Source organism: Culex quinquefasciatus, chromosome 2, assembly GCF_015732765.1.
Source record: "Culex quinquefasciatus strain JHB chromosome 2, VPISU_Cqui_1.0_pri_paternal, whole genome shotgun sequence".
In the NCBI taxonomy this organism is placed as follows: Eukaryota; Metazoa; Arthropoda; class Insecta; order Diptera; family Culicidae; genus Culex; species Culex quinquefasciatus.
In genome coordinates this window covers 147,834,851-147,853,949 of record NC_051862.1, presented here as the reverse complement: position 1 = coordinate 147,853,949, position 19,099 = coordinate 147,834,851, and the positions used below count along the sequence as shown (strand labels likewise).

General features: G+C 35.9%; 1 protein-coding gene across 1 annotated transcript in view; it reads right to left on the bottom strand.

The window, feature by feature from the left end:
• LOC6041588 (paired box pox-neuro protein) overlaps positions 1-19,099 on the bottom strand; it is a 100,922-nt gene that overhangs the window by 80,734 nt on the left and 1,089 nt on the right. The window lies entirely within an intron of this gene.

Below are 19,099 nucleotides of genomic sequence, written 5' to 3'. Positions count from 1 at the left end.
AAAGAGGACGGAACCCTTTTAAGTGAAGTTTTCATGGGACTATAAATTGAAGGAATTGGTATCCGCCATAAATTATACAAATAAATGTGAATTGTTCTAGAAGAAAATGAATTTGTATTGGATAGGTTGAAATGACATAGCCTCCAGCTATAACACTCAAACTTTTTGAAGCTGATGTCAGCAAACGCTTCAGTTTCATCAAGGTATGACAGATTCGGGCTTCCTGAACACACTCCAATCGATAGAATTGAATATTAGTGAATTTCCTTCCAATGAATAAAATTGTAAATTTTGAGTCTTGGAAATTCACTGAAATTCAATTCTATCGATTGGATCATGTTCTATCATACCTTGATGAAACTGAAACGTTTACAGACAGCAACTTCAAAAATATCGTTTTTTGTAATAAACAATCGGATTATGGTGTCCGAATTTCTTTTGCAGTTCTTAAAAAAAAAATCAAATTATTCGCTCTACAGCTTTGCCTTGGCGTTCTCGATTGCGAGATTCCTACTCGAAACTAGGTGTCCGAAGGCTTGATTGTTGAGGCAATTGCAAACCTCTTTGTACACCTTAGCTTCCATCCACCCCGGGATTCGAACTGACGACCTTTGGATTGTTAGTCCAACTGCCTACCAGCGACTCCACCGAGGCAGGACCCAGGGAGACGACTCCTACACCTGGACTGAGCTAACGACCTAACCTTTTTTTTAGGTTAGTCCGGGGTCAACATTTACTTCCCGTCCGACGGAAGGCGTGATCAGACAAATCTCGTCTCGAAAAATGCCACCGGGACCGTCTGGGATCGAACCCAGGCCGACTGGGTGAGAGGCAATCACGCTTACCCCTACACCACGGTCCCGGTGTAGTTCTTAATAAATCAATTAAATCTTCTAAAAAATATCATAACCACAATATTGAAATCACACTCATAAACTTATTTGCCCAAACATTGTATCCGTGGAAAGTTCCTGTCGCAACAAATCAGCCCAGGACACACAAACTTTCCCAACTCTGAGTCAATCTCAGCGCAGTCAGCGAGGAGCATTTAAATGTAACGGCCGATTTGCACGCTAGGTGAAATTATCGTTATTATTTAACGGCGTGGGGGAGGACACCTTCGAAGGGGAGGGTGCACACACCTCATTTTCGGCACCTTTTTTTTTTGGAACGTGCACACAGGTTGCAACAAACTTCCAACCCCGTGAAAAGGGGCCGGGATTTGGGTACGTTCGAAAGGAGAGAAGGAAAAGCTTAGCTTGGCTCAGGTAATAAAACTGTTTTAATTCGGATAATTTCATATTTTATTCATAGTGATGATTTGAATATTTAACACATATAAGGCGAAGAGTGAGAGGAAAGTTAACTAAAAAGTTGGCACTGTGTTATGACGACTTGATTTGAAATAGGGGTTGATTTGGATTGTTTGTGAGTTGGGTTTGAAGTTAAGTTGCTGAAATGTTCAAATGGTGTCATTGCCTACTTCATTTAGGGTAGATAAGATTCACATACGCCTCAAAAGTGGTAGATTAATGTACAATCTCTTCAAGTCTGCTTCCTTCAGGAACTTGGAAATATTTTTTTCAACTTTAATTTACAAAAATGTTATTTTTGCTCTATGTACGTAAAGTTGAAACGTTAGTTAACAGATACTTTACAACTGCTTAATACCGATAAGGCTGCACTTAACAATTAAATGCTCCTTTATTCAAGATGAGATCACTCAAGTGCAGTAGTCATTTTGTCCCCACGTCCAAAGTTTCATTCATGTGACCACATGCACCTAACAAACAAAAAGCCTTGATTCAGGTGCACCCAGATTTACGAGCGGGGCCCCCATTCTGTACTACGATAAATACAGAAGCACAGCACTTGCAGTGCTACTATTTACGTAGATTCTGAACTCCAGTCCCAGCAACACTCATTAAAACGTGTTTATTAATTTATGTTTTATTTTACTATCATTAAAAGATAATTAAACCGAATAACAAGCCAACCATTTACCATTTTTCCAGTCACTGTCACTGTAAACACACACACAAACACACAAATTTTAATATCCATCGGAGAGACCGACTGGACCAGCGCTGCTTCCCTTTTGGACACAACCCTTTTTTTCGCAGCGTCGAAACAAGGCTCGGACCCAACCAGAGGAAACGACGGCAGCGAGAGGGGGGACTACAGAAAATGATATAAAACGTGTCAGCGTAGATTGGAAGCATCATCAGAGCCTCGACACTCGGAAACAAAGACTCGCCATGGTCAACGAGCGACAACCGGGCAAGCTTCCAGAATCGGAAAAGAGATAAACATTTACGATTTCTTACGCATTTATATCATTTTATACACTCCGCGGGCTTGTTCATTTCGTCAATTTGATGCCCTCGGAGGAGAGCCGAGGGTGCTGCTGCTGCTGTTGATCATCCTCGGTTTGGGCTTCTGGTCCCGTGCTGATCATCCTGGGGCCTACAGCTTCTTGAAGCTCTCCTTAACACTGGGGCTACCGAGCTAGAAATTTTGCTCTGATGATACTCAGAGATTTCATTGATCAAGTTTAGATTGAATTGGTTGAAGCTTTATGCACGAGCTTCTTTTTATTTTTTAATGAATTTGTATCAAATTTACAAAAGAAACAGCCATCCCTCAAAATTGGAACAGTTTACAGAATTGGAGAAACAGCACTTTTCTCTTAAACAAAACTGTGTTCCAGAAGTGAATATTTTCATCAACATAATGACTTCAAGCTCTGATTCAAATAAAATATATACTTAATTATAATTATGTAAATAGTATGATTTAATTGATGAATTATCAGTCAGTAATAAATCAAAAATCAAATCAAATTATTCGCTCTACAGCATTGCCTTGGCGTTCTCGATTGCGAGATTCCTACTCGAAACTAAGTGTCCGAAGGCTTGATTGTTGAGGCAATTGCAAACCTCTTTTTACACCTAAGCTTCCATCCGCCCCGGGATTCAAACTGACGACCTTTGGATTGTTAGTCCAACTGCCTACAAGCGACTCCCCCGAGTCAGGACCCAGGGAAACGACTCCTACACCTGGATTGAGCTAACGACCTAACCCTCTAGGTTAGACCGGGGCCAACATTTACTTCCCCGTCCAACGGAAGACGTGATCCGACAAATCTCTACGATTCCCGGTAATAAGTAGGAAATACAATAACATCCCACAATTATGTAACAGATAACTTTAAGCATTGTTGAATTTTGATAAAATAGTTTTAAATTGCATTATTCTTTTGAAAAAGAACTTTAACTAGTAGTTTAGTGCAATAATGATAAGGGTTAGAGTATTTTCACGATTTCGCGGACCGCGTGAAATTAAATTATTTCGGCGAAATCTCGTGAAATTACCAAATACACCAAATATTTTATCCAGCTAGGAAATATCTTGAAAAATTGAAATATACTTTTTGATATCTTAAATTTAACCCATATATTTAAAAATGGATCTCAATTATTGAAATAGAGTTGTTAAAACATTTCAAAAGAATTTTGAATACCTTATTAAAGGAAAAAGTAATTGAACTTAAAAAACACACACTTTATATTCGGTATCGTCACATGTTGAAAGTAAGATTGCACTTAGACTAATGCAAATTTAATTGTTGTTTTTTTTTTTGTTTTTTAACTACCATTTCATTTTCACGGTTGAATTCCAAAAGAAAATTAAAGATTCAAACTTGGTTAATTCAAGATCGAATTAAAGCTTTAAAAAGCTCTTTTCAGAAGTATAGAAGTTTTTTTCTTAGTCCCCTGAAATTTCCACGATTTGATTTGATGGTTCCCGTGAAAAATCACCTAGCTTGGATGGTTTATTTATAAATAAGTTTACAAAAATCTTTCCGGTAGTATAACCTAAGATTTTAAAAGTTATTTCAGCGTATTTCAAGCTCCGTGAAATTTCTGTGAAACTTTGAGTTTTCGGATCGTGGTCCCAGTGGAAATTGAATTTTTCGCGTTAAAAATCACTAAGCCTAGTCATTGTTCAAGTGATTTTTTTTTCTTTTTTACCCAAATGTATTCGATTCAATGCAAAAATGTAAAACAATTTGAAGAAAATAAATGAATGTGAAAGTTAATAATAAAACCAAAAATACAATAAAGATGAAGAGCATTTAGCCATACCACATAGAATGTAAATGAAATGTAATTATTATAAGAAAGTTCTATAAATATATATTTAATTTTAAAAATTTCAAAAAGTCTTAAATTAAAAACCTAGCACAAAAGATGTCTTTTCAAGTTTTCTAAAACATCAACATAATCTATAATAAAAGAACACGTATTTGAGATTGCAAGTTTTAGTAACGAAAAAGTCAAACTAAAATCAAAACATACGGCTTAGCTGAAACTAAGATTTTTTTCAGTTATTCAAATATTCATATATCCATTTTGTATAACCAGCCCGTCAAATTTTATAGAGCCTTGTATGGACTAACTTGTATGGAAAAACTAATGTTTGTAACATGGCTTTTTTTAAATAGACGAAATTAAAAATCTCTAAAAAAAAAGTTCAAATTCAAGATATTTATTCAATTGTTTTGAGCATTTTAACAAATTAACACAAAAACCAGAAATGGACCACATTTATATTTTTTTGATTTGCCTAAAATTTTGTAGAAGTTTCCTTAGAGACCATTCATAAACTAGGTGGGCACTTTTTTGGAAATCTTAAACCCAAAATCCTTTTTGTTTATGGATCATGGATAACCGCCAAACATAACAAAAATCGACCGCGAACAGAAAAAAATCCTGAATCAGACTGTCCTCCTTGGTAGTTCCCGTGTTAAAGGTTTCGAAAATCCCGCACTAGGGGAGGACAACTCTGCGCGTTCAATTCCAACTCTTTTAATTGTTTTTTCGTCTCCTGGTTTTGACGTTGTCGCCGTCGTCGTCGTTGTCTTCTTCGCTCGGCAAGACAGAGTCAACAAAACGCTCTTTCAGGTTTATTTTCATTCATAAAATTAATGTTTGCTGCCGCGTGATGTTGTTGACGATCGTCCGTCAAGCAAAGCTCACGAAAAAAGGAGGGACGAGCCGCGACTTGATTTTGGGAGCCCGATTTGGGACGACCGGGATGTTCCTCAGTAGCAGCAGTAGTAGTGACCATTTTTACGGCCTTCTCGTGGAGTTGAATGAAATTTCATATTTCCGCTAGATTCGGAGAAAAATCAGGAGAGATACCCAGGTGAAGTCACGACGCGAGTTAGGTACAGAGATCCGGACCGTTGATGACCGTTGATCCGACCTGCTGGAAAAAAGGGTTTCGGTAGCTTATGCGTCCGATTTCATTCAGCCGTCTAATTTATTTTAATTTCCTCCCTCGGACGAGAAAGAGAGTGTTACAAATTATGGCAACCGTTGGGATACTGTAAAGTTTAAGTACACCTACCAACTGCGAGATGCGAGAGTTCGCAGCACAAACAAAAACAAGTAGTTGGTAATGTTCCCTGTTTTTTCAGCGTTGTTTCTGTTACCCTAGTTCAAACACGAAACACGGGAAAATCGGGGGCAAAAACGTTCACTAATTAACGCCGAATCCGCACAATTCTCAGCGCCAAGCCTGGGCCCGAGTGTTGGGCTTAATTTCAAACGGATCTGCAATTTCTCACAATTTTCAAGATCGTTTAGTGGCGATAAAATGTTCACAAGCCTTAGGCTAATAAAATTGCGAATTAAATTAGCATACCACGGAGATGTGGCGGCTGGTTGTGGTGCCGGGTTAGACATTTGGCGCGAATCATTTGAACTTCACGTGGCGCGGTATGTGTCCGTAATGCTGCTTGAAATGGAGTATCTTTGTTAGTTTAACTGATTCAAGATCACAATAAGAATTATTATTGTTTTTTTTTTTAAATACACTTGATTATATAAAGAAAAACATGTTTCAGGTCCAACTCTCTACATTCACTTTTAACAATTATGCAGTATTCTCCGATCTGTGGCCCAAAAATTCAAAACATTCAAAAAGTCTTAACCCGGGCAGACGGTAATAACAAAATCAATAATATTTCAATAACAAATCCTGTTAAAATAACAAAAAGTGTTATTATTTTATCCTGAAGTTCAACATAAAGAAGAACAAATAATAACAGTTTCTGATAAAATAACAAAATTTGGTATTGAAGTGATATTATATTGAAAATGTTTAATAACACGCTAATAAGAGGAAATGTTATAAATTTCAAAAATCTCCTAATAACAAAATTTGTTATTCGTTCGGTATACTGACTTAGGAATAAAATTACCATAAATCGCACAAATGGAAAAGTTTCTAAGTGTCCATAACACAATCTGTTATTATTTTTTCTTTTGTTAAATATGTTTAGATCTTTGGGATAAATTTGTCTAATTTCGTCGGGGTCATTATTTTGGCCATGAAATGGGGTCCTTAAGCTAAAATTATTCTAAAAAGTTGAAATTTTGGGGTCATGAAATGGGGTCCTTAAGCTAAAATTATTCTAAAAGGTTGAAATTTTGAAAGTTGATATTTTCAATTATTTGATATACCCCCTAAGGGATTTTACTAAAATTGGCTAGAACTATGAAATAATTTTGACCAATTTCGTCAGGGTCATTATTTTGGCCATGAAATGGGGTCCTTAAGCTAAAATTATTCTAAAAAGTTGTAATTTTAAAAGTTGATTTTTCTAATTATTTGATATACCCCTAAAGGACTTTGTTTAAAATGGTTAGAACTATGGGATAATTTTGACCAATTTCGTCAGGGTCATTATTTTGGCCATGAAATGGGGTCCTTAAGCTAAAATTATTCTAAAAAGTTGTAATTTTGAAAGTTGATTTTTTAAATTATTTGATATACCCCTGAAGGACTTTGTTTAAAATGGTTAGAACTATGGGATAATTTTGACCAATTTCGTCAGGGTCATTATTTTGGCCATGAAATGGGGTCCTTAAGCTAAAATTATTCTAAAAGTTGAAATTTTGTGAGTTGATTTTTTAACTATTTGATATACCCCTAAGGGACTTTACTAAAATTGGCTACAAATATGGGATAATTTTGACCAATTTCGTCGAGGTCATTATTTTGGTCATGAAATGGGGTCCTTAAGCTAAAATTATTCTAAAAGTTGAAATTTTCAAAGTTGATATTTTCAATTATTTGATATACCCCTAAGGGATTTTACTAAAATTGGCTAGAACTATGAAATAATTTTGACCAATTTCGTCTGGGTCATTATTTTGGCCATGAAATGGGGTCCTTAAGCTAAAATTATTCTAAAAAGTTGAAATTTTAAAAGTTGATTTTTCTAATTATTTGATATACCCCCTAAAGGACTTTGTTTAAAATGGTTAGAACTATGGGATAATTTCGACCAATTTCGTCTGGGTCATTATTTTGGCCATGAAATGGGGTCCTTAAGCTAATTATTCTATTCTAATTATTTGATATACCCCCTTAAGGACTTTGTTTAAAATGGTTAGAACTATGGAATAATTATGACTAATTTCGTCGGGTTCATTATTTTGGCCATGAAATGGGGTCCTTAAGCTAAAATTATTCTAAAAAGTTGTAATTTTGAAAGTTGATTTTTTTTTATTATTTGATATACACCCTAAGGGATTTTACTAAAATTGGCTAGAACTATGATATAATTTTGACCAATTTCATCGGGGTCATTTATTTCACCATGAAATGGGGTTTCAAGCTAAAATTAATCCGATAAAATTAACTTTTGAGAGTTAATTTTTTTGTTATTTTTGTTATATTCCCTAACGGAATTGATTTATTTATTGAGAATTTTTGAAGTGTGAATAACAAAAACTGTTATTATTTTCACCGAGCCAGGAAGTCGGAGCTGACGTTGAAGTTCGAGCTGGAGTGAGACCTCGGAGACTGCATCGGATTCAGCAAATTTTCAGCAACTTTTACTTGGAGTCGGAGTGTCTGAAGTCGGGTATTTTTGGAGAGCTGAAGTCGTCGTTGACGTCATATCCTGCATCCAGAGTCGGAGTTGTCTTCAAGTATGGATTCAAAGTCGCTTGGAGGTACCCAACTCTGCAGCCCTGACTAGTACAGAGGAGTTATGGCAACTGCAGGTTTATTTGCAAATTACAAATAAACCAAAACAATAACTTTTTTTGTTATGGAGACAAACCAGTTCAATAACATTTTTTGTTATTATGCTGCTCCACCTCTCCGCACAAAATTCCAAATCTTGTTATTCCTTCATGATTCCTTCTGTGTTATTGGTTTGTTATTGCAATAACAACACAATAACAGTTTAAGTTATTCTTCGAACAAATCTTTGTTATTGATTTTTGTTATTTTAACAACTAATCCGATCATCCCAATAACATATTTCGATCTTCTCACAATATCAAAAACTGACCTTCCCAAGTTATTTCCGTCTGCTCGGGAAGTGTCCAATTTGATTTAAAATACAATAAATACAATGGGCTTTAACTAGTTTATAGTCAATGCAAAAAAAATGAAAAACAAAATTTTCAAGAATCCAGCCATTGCAAATATTTTTCAAAGTTTTGCAAAAATAAAACTCATCAATACATAGATATTATGGAAACGAGTGTTTACAAAACAACTGGACAGGTGTATAATGCATTTTAAAACACTTTTTTCATCCGAATGTTCTATCCATGGATCGTAATTTTGATATGTATACTTTTTTTTATTTTTTTACCATATCAATACTGTTAGAACATTTTGGATAAGTTTTGCGATTTAGAATGACAGTAGAATGACAAATTAAACTAACAATATAAAACTATAACTCAACCATTACTCACTTCCACGCAAGGATGCAACTTCATAAAATTATCTTTTCTCGCTAAAAATTGGTCGAAAACACCGAAGCTAATACGCGTTACTTGCCGCTTGACCGTTGGCCAAACACGATTCGCCACCGCACGCCAGACGGCCAAGTTTTGCCGGCGGTGTTAATCTCCGTTTTCCGCACACCGGAGAGTTCTAAAAGTTGAGAAAACAATTTTCCTCTGGGTTTGTAGTTGACCACATGCAAATGCACCGACCGACGCGAGTACGTGCGCAGCCAAAAATCGGCGAAAAACCACCCGAAACCACACCAACAAAAAAAAGGTTAAAAAGTATTATGTCTGGATTAGCATAATACAAGGGTAGTTTACACCGTACGTACATAATTATGCAAATTGATCCGTGGTGGCGGCGACGGCGAGGTAGACTCGTGGTCAGTGAGCGAAACCAGATGAAGAACGGGGCGAAGGTAGGATTAAGTGTTGCTGATTGAATTGGTTTATTTTGTTTTAGTTTTAAGAATATTTAGCGAGGTTTGTTTTTTGAACAGCATTTGAAATAATCTTTTTCTTTTACAATTATGTTTTTCAAGGCCGTTTGATTCTTCACATACTTACTTATCGTATCAAGAGTTACTAGAGTTGAATTGGAAGTCTGAATTCGTTTTTTTCAGAGCTGTCAGCATAATCGAAAAATTAAATTAAATCCCGTAATGTAAGGGGTATCAATAAGGAGTTTTTAATGTAATTTGTTAGAAATGATAATTTTAGAGAAACTTACTCAAATCGAATAGAATAATGTGTAAATTAGTAATCAGTCCCAGTACATTGCAATATGTATTGAAATGATCTATGAATATTAAGAAACCATCAACAAATAACATAACAATAATTTTGTTTTCATACTATTTTAAAAAAGTAATTTCTCAAGCCCCTGCTTAGTTACAAATGAGATTTTTCGATATTTAAAATACAATTGGAACGTGTAAACACAGTTTCCATAAACAATTCCGTGAATAAAATATGAATTAATGAGGAACAAAAGTTGATAACTTATTCTCAAGCAATTTAACTAAATTCAAATTTCCACAAATAACATTTCAAACTGCCATAGCTCCAAATATTCACTGTTTTCGGGAATTTTTTATACAGATTCGAATTCAGTGGCAAAAATTTGATACCAACCATATCATGTATGTCAGGAAAATGAAACAAAAAATAGAATATCTCTGCCCTGGAATAGGACTTTGACTTTAGGCTTTCAAATATTAAATCTTGAATTTCAAATTTTCGAAATATTTTCATGAAAATATCATGAATTTTTCATTTTTTTAAAATTGGAAATCGGATTATTAGTCGCTTACATATTGGCACTAACAAAAGGGGTCTGTTTGGTGAGAATTAAAAAACTTAAATTTTTCTGTTTCTTTTGGTAATATCGGCAACCAGAGGTTCAATCTTTAAGACAAATTTATAGGAAATATTCCAAACATGCTGAAAAATTATTTGACTCATGGGCACTACATGTAAAAGGTTACTTAATCCACCTTTAGGTGGTTGGTGCCTTCCTCACATTCATAAAATCAATAGATTCAGTAAAAATAGCAACATTCCCCCTTAACATGTTTAACAAATCAACTTTATTACTCATTTTTTGATAGGGTTCGCAGACCTTCAATATTTCTGGCTCATCGGCAACGATAGCTCGCATGGAAGATTCAGACAATATTTCTATCACAATATCTGAGATAAGGCCTCCAAAAAGTGTATAAATAACACTTAAGTGCTAATAACTTTTGATAGGGTTGTCAGATCTTCGATTTTTCAGACTCATTTGAAAGGTCTTTCAATTATCTAACTAAGGACGGGTCGCATAAAGGACCCGAACATAATTTTCATTGAAATATCTGAGACCCGGCTTCCAAAAAGTATATAAATAATACTTAAGTGCTAATAACTTTAGATAGGATTTTCAGATCTTCTATGTTTTGGGCTCATTAGAAAGGTCTTTTTAATACCTTTCTGAAAATGTACAACATGATAGGTTTTCTTAAAAAAAAACCCCTTTCACAATCTTCCAGACATACACAAAATTCGTTTTTTAGAATAACTTTTGGAGTACTTAACTAAACTTACTGATTTTAAATAGAGACCTATGGGACCCCAAGACGGATCGAATGAGACTAATACGCTAAAAATCCGTTCATCCAGTCCGGAGATAATCGAGTGACAATTTTTTGTCCACCCACCTACACACATCCACACAGACATTTGCTCAGAACATGATTCTGAGTCGATATGTATATGTGAAGGTGGGTCTACGAGGCCAAATTAATAAGTTCATTTTTCGAGTGATTTTATAGCCTTTCCTCAGTAAGGTGAGGAAGGCCAAAAATATTAACTGTCATTTTTGTTAAAATAAAACTTGAAGTGGATTTTTTCGAAATAGGCGCACTTTATCAAAATTTCTTAAAAGAACTTTATGTTAACTTATGTTAACAAAACTTTCAATAAAAGTTCTATAATTTCCCTATTTTTAAGAATCCCAGCTTGAAGACAACATTTCGTACTTGGCTCAAAGGTTGCGGGTTTTGTCCCTTGGCTCAAAAGTTGCGAGTTTTGTCCCTTGAAACCTCAAAAATTTCAAAAATGACTTAATATTTTTCCTTTTATTTCATTTAAATCATTTAAGAATTACTTATGCAACGTTTCTAACGTAAGCTGGACTACCTTTCTACAGATGATTAATTCAAAGTTGCGAACAGAGTTTGCGGGTGCTTAAAGAATCGAGTAAATCTTCTAAGTAAAAAAGCTAAAAATAACCTTCGAAATAGAAAAAAATAATATGGATTTAGAGAAATTCATAGCATAGCATAGCATTGGTGTCTACCCGTAGCTGCTACTTCGTTATTGACCAGGACCCTTAAACATTGCTCCGTGGACCATAGATGAAAAGTAGTAACCAATCATCACCCCTTCGCAATTTTCAAGGGTCCCTATCGTGCTGATCAATACCGACGCCGGCCACAACCAGTGGTAAGACACGGGGAAGTGGATGGGAATGTTAGTCCGATACTTGAGTGATGGGACCGCTAAATCGGCTGCGTCTCCGACAAAGTATCACATGAGTTTTGAGGGGTTAGTAAGATGGGTATGAGGTCAGGATTCACTGTGGTAGGTGATGCGACCATGAGCAATTTGTTTATCGGTTGAAATTTTAAAAATCTTAGGCAGCCGGCTGCGGAAAGATAGCTATCTAGAGATTTTAACACTCCTCCGTCCAAGGCATATTTCACTTACACGGACGACCAAGCCTCCGAAACCGTTGCTTCGCTAATTTCAACTCGCTCGCATTTGGCCCCATTTCAACCAATCTTGATCGTTCTTGCAGCATTCGAACCGGTAGGATTTCAAGATTCATCTGAAACAAGAACGAACTTGATCCGACTAACCTGCTAGTCACAGCGACTAAATTCGTCGAAGCAACTCTTTTTAGGCGCTCGTTTTAGTGAACACACCATGGCCAAATCAACAAGAGAGCATTAAAATTTGAAATCAACCATTCAAATTTAACTAATTTGGGGTCGCTGAACACGAATATGACACTTAAAATATTCCAAAGTATTCAGAAATCAAGAAATCCAAGATGGCGGCCAATATGGCGCCTGTAGTATATTGGGAACATATATTTGAGGGTGTAATAGTGATTCAACCACTCAAATCTAACTGATTTGAGGTCGCTGAACAAGAATATGACACTTCGAAAATCCCAAAGTATTCAGAAATCCAGAAATCCAAGATGGCGGCCAATATGGCGCCTGTAGTATATTGGGAATATTTATTTGAGGTTGTAATAGCCATTCTACCACTCAAATCCAACTAATTTGGGGTCGCTGAGCAAGAATATGACACTTTGTATATTCCAAAGTATTCCGATATTCAGAAATCCAAGATGGCGGCCAATATGGCGCCTGTAGAATTTTGGGAATATTTATTTGAGGGTGTAATAGCCATTCAACCACTCAAATCTAACTAATTTGGGGTCGCTGAACACGAATATGACACTTGGTATATTCCAAAGTGTTCAGAAATTCAGAAATCCAAGATGGCGACCAATATGGCGCCTGTAGTATATTGGGAATATTTATATGAGGGTGTAATATCCATTCAACCACTCAAATCTAACTAATTTGGGGTCGCTGAACACGAATATGACACTAAGAATATCCCAAAGTATTCAGAAATCCAGAAATCCAAGATGGTTGCCAATATGGCGCCTGTAGTATATTGGGAATATTTATTTGAGGTTGTAAAAGCCATTCAACCACTCAAATCCAACTTATATGGGGTATGAATATAAGGAATATGACAATTGGTATATTCCAAAGTGTTCAGAAATTCAGAAATCCAAGATGGCGGCCAATATGGCGCCTGTAGTATATTGGGAATATTTATTTGAGGTTGTAATAGCCATTCAACCACTCAAATCTAACTGATTTGAGGTTGCTGAACATGAATATGACACTTGGTATAATCCAAAGTATTCAGAAATCCAGAAATCCAAGATGGCGGCCAATATGGCGCCTGTAGTATATTGGGAATATTTATTTGAGGTTGTAAAAGCCATTCAACCACTCAAATCCAACTTATATGGGGTATGAATATAAGGAATATGACAATTGGTATATTCCAAAGTGTTCAGAAATTCAGAAATCCAAGATGGCGGCCAATATGGCGCCTGTAGTATATTGGGAATATTTATTTGAGGTTGTAAAAGCCATTCAACCACTCAAATCCAACTGATTTTGGGTCGCTGAACACGAATATGACACTTTGTATATTCCAAAGTGTTCAGAAATTCAGAAATCCAAGATGGCGACCAATATGGCGCCTGTAGTATATTGGGAATATTTAAATGAGGGTGTAATAGCCATTCAACCACTCAAATCTAACTAATTTGGGGTCGCTGAACACGAATATGACACTAAGAATATCCCAAAGCATTCAGAAATCCAAAATCCAAGATGGTTGCCAATATGGCGCCTGTAGTATATTGGGAATATTTATTTGAGGTTGTAAAGCCATTCAACCACTCAAATCCAACCTATTTGGGGTATGAATATGAGGAATATGACAATTGGTATATTCCAAAGTGTTCAGAAATTCAGAAATCCAAGATGGCGGCCAATATGGCGCCTGTAGTATATTGGGAATATTTATTTGAGGTTGTAAAAGCCATTCAACCACTCAAATCCAACTGATTTGGGGTCGCTGAACACGAATATGACACTTTGTATATTCCAAAGTGTTCTGAAATTCAGAAATCCAAGATGGCGGCCAATATGGCGCCTGTAGTATATTGGGAATATTTATTTGAGGTTGTAATAGTGATTCAACCACTCAAATCTAACTAATTTGGTGTCGTTGAACACGAATATGACACTAAGAATATCCCAAAGTATTCAGAAATTCAGAAATCCAAGATGGCGACCAATATGGCGCCTGTAGTATATTGGGAATATTTAAATGAGGGTGTAATAGCCATTCAACCACTCAAATCTAACTAATTTGGGGTCGCTGAACACGAATATGACACTAAGAATATCCCAAAGCATTCAGAAATCCAAAAATCCAAGATGGTTGCCAATATGGCGCCTGTAGTATATTGGGAATATTTATTTGAGTATGTAAAGCCATTCAACCACTCAAATCTAACTTATTTGAGGTCGTTGAACACGAAAATGACACTTAGAATATTCCAAAATTCAGAAATCTAGAAATCCAAGATGGCAGCCAAAATGGCGCCTGTAGAATTTTGGGAATATTTATTTGAGAGTGTAAAGCCATTCAACCACCCAAATCTTACATATTTGGGGTCGCTGAACATGAATATGACACTTGGTATATTCCAAAGTATTCTGAAATTCAGAAATCCAAGATGGCGGCCAATATGGCGCCTGTAGTATATTGGGAATATTGATTTGAGGTTGTAATAGTAATTCAACATCTTAAGTTTAAATAATTTGAAGTCACTGAACACGAATATGACACTTAGAATATCCCAAAGTATTCAGAGATCCAGAAATCCAAGATGGCTGCCCAAATGGCGCCTGTAGTATTTTGGGAATAATTTTTATTTTTTTCTGGATTTCTGAATACTTTGGGATATTCTTAGTGTCATATTCGTGTTCAACGACACCAAATTAGTTAGATTTGAGTGGTTGAATCACTATTACAACCTCAAATAAATATTCCCAATATACTACAGGCACCATATTGGCCGCCATCTTGGATTTCTGAATTTCAGGATACTTTGGAATATACCAAGTGTTATATTCATGTTCAGCGACCCCAAATAAGAAAGATTTGAGTGGTTGATTGGCTTTAACACTCTCATATAAATATTCCCAAAATTCTACAGGCGCCATATAAGCCGCCAGCTTGGATTTCTGGATTTCTGAATACTTTGGAATATTCTTAGTGTCATATTCGTGTTCAGCGACCTCAAATTAGTTGGATTTGAGTGGTTGAATGGCTTTTACAACCTCAAATAAATACTCCCAATATACTACAGGCACCATATTGGCCACCATCTTGGATTTCTGAATTTCAGAATACTTTGGAATATACAAAGTGTCATATTCGTGTTCAGCGACCCCAAATTAGTTGGATTTGAGTGGTTGAATGGCTATTACACCCTCAAATAAATATTCCCAATATACTACAGGCGCCATATTGGCCGCCATCTTGGATTTCTGAATTTCAGAATACTTTGGAATATACCAAGTGTCATATTCATGTTCAGCGACCCCAAATATGTAAGATTTGGGTGGTTGAATGGCTTTTACACTCTCAAATAAATATTCCCAAAATTCTACAGGCGCCATATTGGCTGCCATCTTGGATTTCTAGATTTCTGAATTTTTGGAATATTCTAAGTGTCATTTTCGTGTTCAACGACCTCAAATAAGTTAGATTTGAGTGGTTGAATGGCTTTTACAACCTCAAATAAATATTCCCAATATACTACAGGCGCCATATTGGCAACCATCTTGGATTTTTGGATTTCTGAATGCTTTGGGATATTCTTAGTGTCATATTCGTGTTCAGCGACCCCAAATTAGTTAGATTTGAGTGGTTGAATGGCTATTACACCCTCATTTAAATATTCCCAATGTACTACAGGCGCCATATTGGTCGCCATCTTGGATTTCTGAATTTCTGAATACTTTGGGATATTCTTAGTGTCATATTCGTGTTCAACGACACCAAATTAGTTAGATTTGAGTGGTTGAATCACTATTACAACCTCAAATAAATATTCCCAATATACTACAGGTGCCATATTGGCCGCCATCTTGGATTTCTGAATTTCAGAACACTTTGGAATATACAAAGTGTCATATTCGTGTTCAGCGACCCCAAATCAGTTGGATTTGAGTGGTTGAATGGCTTTTACAACCTCAAATAAATATTCCCAATATACTACAGGCGCCATATTGGCCGCCATCTTGGATTTCTGAATTTCTGAACACTTTGGAATATACCAATTGTCATATTCCTCATATTCATACCCCAAATAGGTTGGATTTGAGTGGTTGAATGGCTTTTACAACCTCAAATAAATATTCCCAATATACTACAGGCGCCATATTGGCAACCATCTTGGATTTTTGGATTTCTGAATGCTTTGGGATATTCTTAGTGTCATATTCGTGTTCAGCGACCCCAAATTAGTTAGATTTGAGTGGTTGAATGGCTATTACACCCTCATTTAAATATTCCCAATATACTACAGGCGCCATATTGGTCGCCATCTTGGATTTCTGAATTTCTGAACACTTTGGAATATACAAAGTGTCATATTCGTGTTCAGCGACCCAAAATCAGTTGGATTTGAGTGGTTGAATGGCTTTTACAACCTCAAATAAATATTCCCAATATACTACAGGCGCCATATTGGCCGCCATCTTGGATTTCTGAATTTCTGAACACTTTGGAATATACCAATTGTCATATTCCTTATATTCATACCCCATATAAGTTGGATTTGAGTGGTTGAATGGCTTTTACAACCTCAAATAAATATTCCCAATATACTACAGGCGCCATATTGGCAACCATCTTGGATTTTTGGATTTCTGAATACTTTGGGATATTCTTAGTGTCATATTCGTGTTCAGCGACCCCAAATTAGTTAGATTTGAGTAGTTGAATGGATATTACACCCTCATATAAATATTCCCAATATACTACAGGCGCCATATTGGTCGCCATCTTGGATTTCTGAATTTCTGAACACTTTGGAATATACCAAGTGTCATATTCGTGTTCAGCGACCCCAAATTAGTTAGATTTGAGTGGTTGAATGGCTATTACACCCTCAAATAAATATTCCCAAAATTCTACAGGCGCCATATTGGCCGCCATCTTGGATTTCTGGATTTCTGAATACTTTGGATTATACCAAGTGTCATATTCATGTTCAGCAACCTCAAATCAGTTAGATTTGAGTGGTTGAATGGCTATTACAACCTCAAATAAATATTCCCAATATACTACAGGTGCCATATTGGCCGCCATCTTGGATTTCTGAATTTTATAATACTTTGGAATATACCAAGTGTCATATTCTTGTTCAGCGACCCCAAATTAGTTAGATTTGAGTGGTTGAATGGCTATTACACCCTCAAATAAATATTCCCAAAATTCTACAGGCGCCATATTGGCCGCCATCTTGGATTTCTGAATATCGGAATACTTTGGAATATACAAAGTGTCATATTCTTGCTCAGCGACCCCAAATTAGTTGGATTTGAGTGGTAGAATGGCTATTACAACCTCAAATAAATATTCCCAATATACTACAGGCGCCATATTGGCCGCCATCTTGGATTTCTGGATTTCTGAATACTTTGGGATTTTCGAAGTGTCATATTCTTGTTCAGCGACCTCAAATCAGTTAGATTTGAGTGGTTGAATCACTATTACACCCTCAAATATATGTTCCCAATATACTACAGGCGCCATATTGGCCGCCATCTTGGATTTCTTGATTTCTGAATACTTTGGAATATTCTAAGTGTCATATTCGTGTTCAGCGACTCCAAATTAGTTAAATTTGAATGGTTGATTTCAAATTTTAATGCTCTCTTGTTGATTTGGCCATGGTGTGTTCACTAAAACGAGCGCCTAAAAAGAGTTGCTTCGACGAATTTAGTCGCTGTGACTAGCAGGTTAGTCGGATCAAGTTCGTTCTTGTTTCAGATGAATCTTGAAATCCTACCGGTTCGAATGCTGCAAGAACGATCAAGATTGGTTGAAATGGGGCCAAATGCGAGCGAGTTGAAATTAGCGAAGCAACGGTTTCGGAGGCTTGGACGGAGGAGTGTTAATATAGTATTAATTCGACCGCGATTCTCCAGAAATTCTTCGTCGGCGTGCCTTCCGATCAACGGGGATGTAGGAAGGGCTTCATTCATTAAAATGATGTTATATCATAAGCCTTAAAACATGTTCGTTGACGTACCTTCCGATCCTCGATGATATGGAAAGGACTTAATCCAGCAATACGACTTGCTTGTCTAAAAAAAAAAGAATTCGAACGAAATAGACGGAAAATAACAGGAAAAAATAGGACTGCGCGTCCCCACAAGCACCGCACTACTGATGCCATTATTTAATTATAATAATATGGATTTAGAGAAATTCATGGAAAAAGTAAATTATAAAATCGGTCATATTTTTATTTCCATGTGTCTTTTCCAGAAACAATCCAAATAAATTTCATTTGTACCTACAACTTATCCCAAGACGCTAAATCGATCAGAAAATTCCTTTAAAAGATACAGGTTCGTCGAATATCGACGAACCATTTTTGTATGGCCAATGGTCAAAATTGTATGGTACCTTGTATGGATGAACCAATGACACAAATTGGCTTTATTGGTAAAAATGAAGGAGCTCACAAAATATTGGAATAAAAAAAAAAACAAATAAGATTAATTTTTGGAATTCCGAAAAAATCGCACAAATAAAAAATACACATTTTGAACAAAACAAATTATTTGTCCATCATTCGATTATCCGAAGTTCCTAAAAACCTTCAGATGAACAAACTTCGGACAATCGAAATTTCGGTTGAACTTTTTTTCTCTCAGAGTGTAAAATAAAACAAGAAAAAAATAACCATACAATTTTAAAAAATTCTTTTAATGAGCCAGTTTTATTGATTTTTCTTATGCCGGGAAATTCGGATTGAAGAATGGGATTATGATTATGTTATCAATCATATTTTTAACGATGTGTCTTGATGAAGTGCT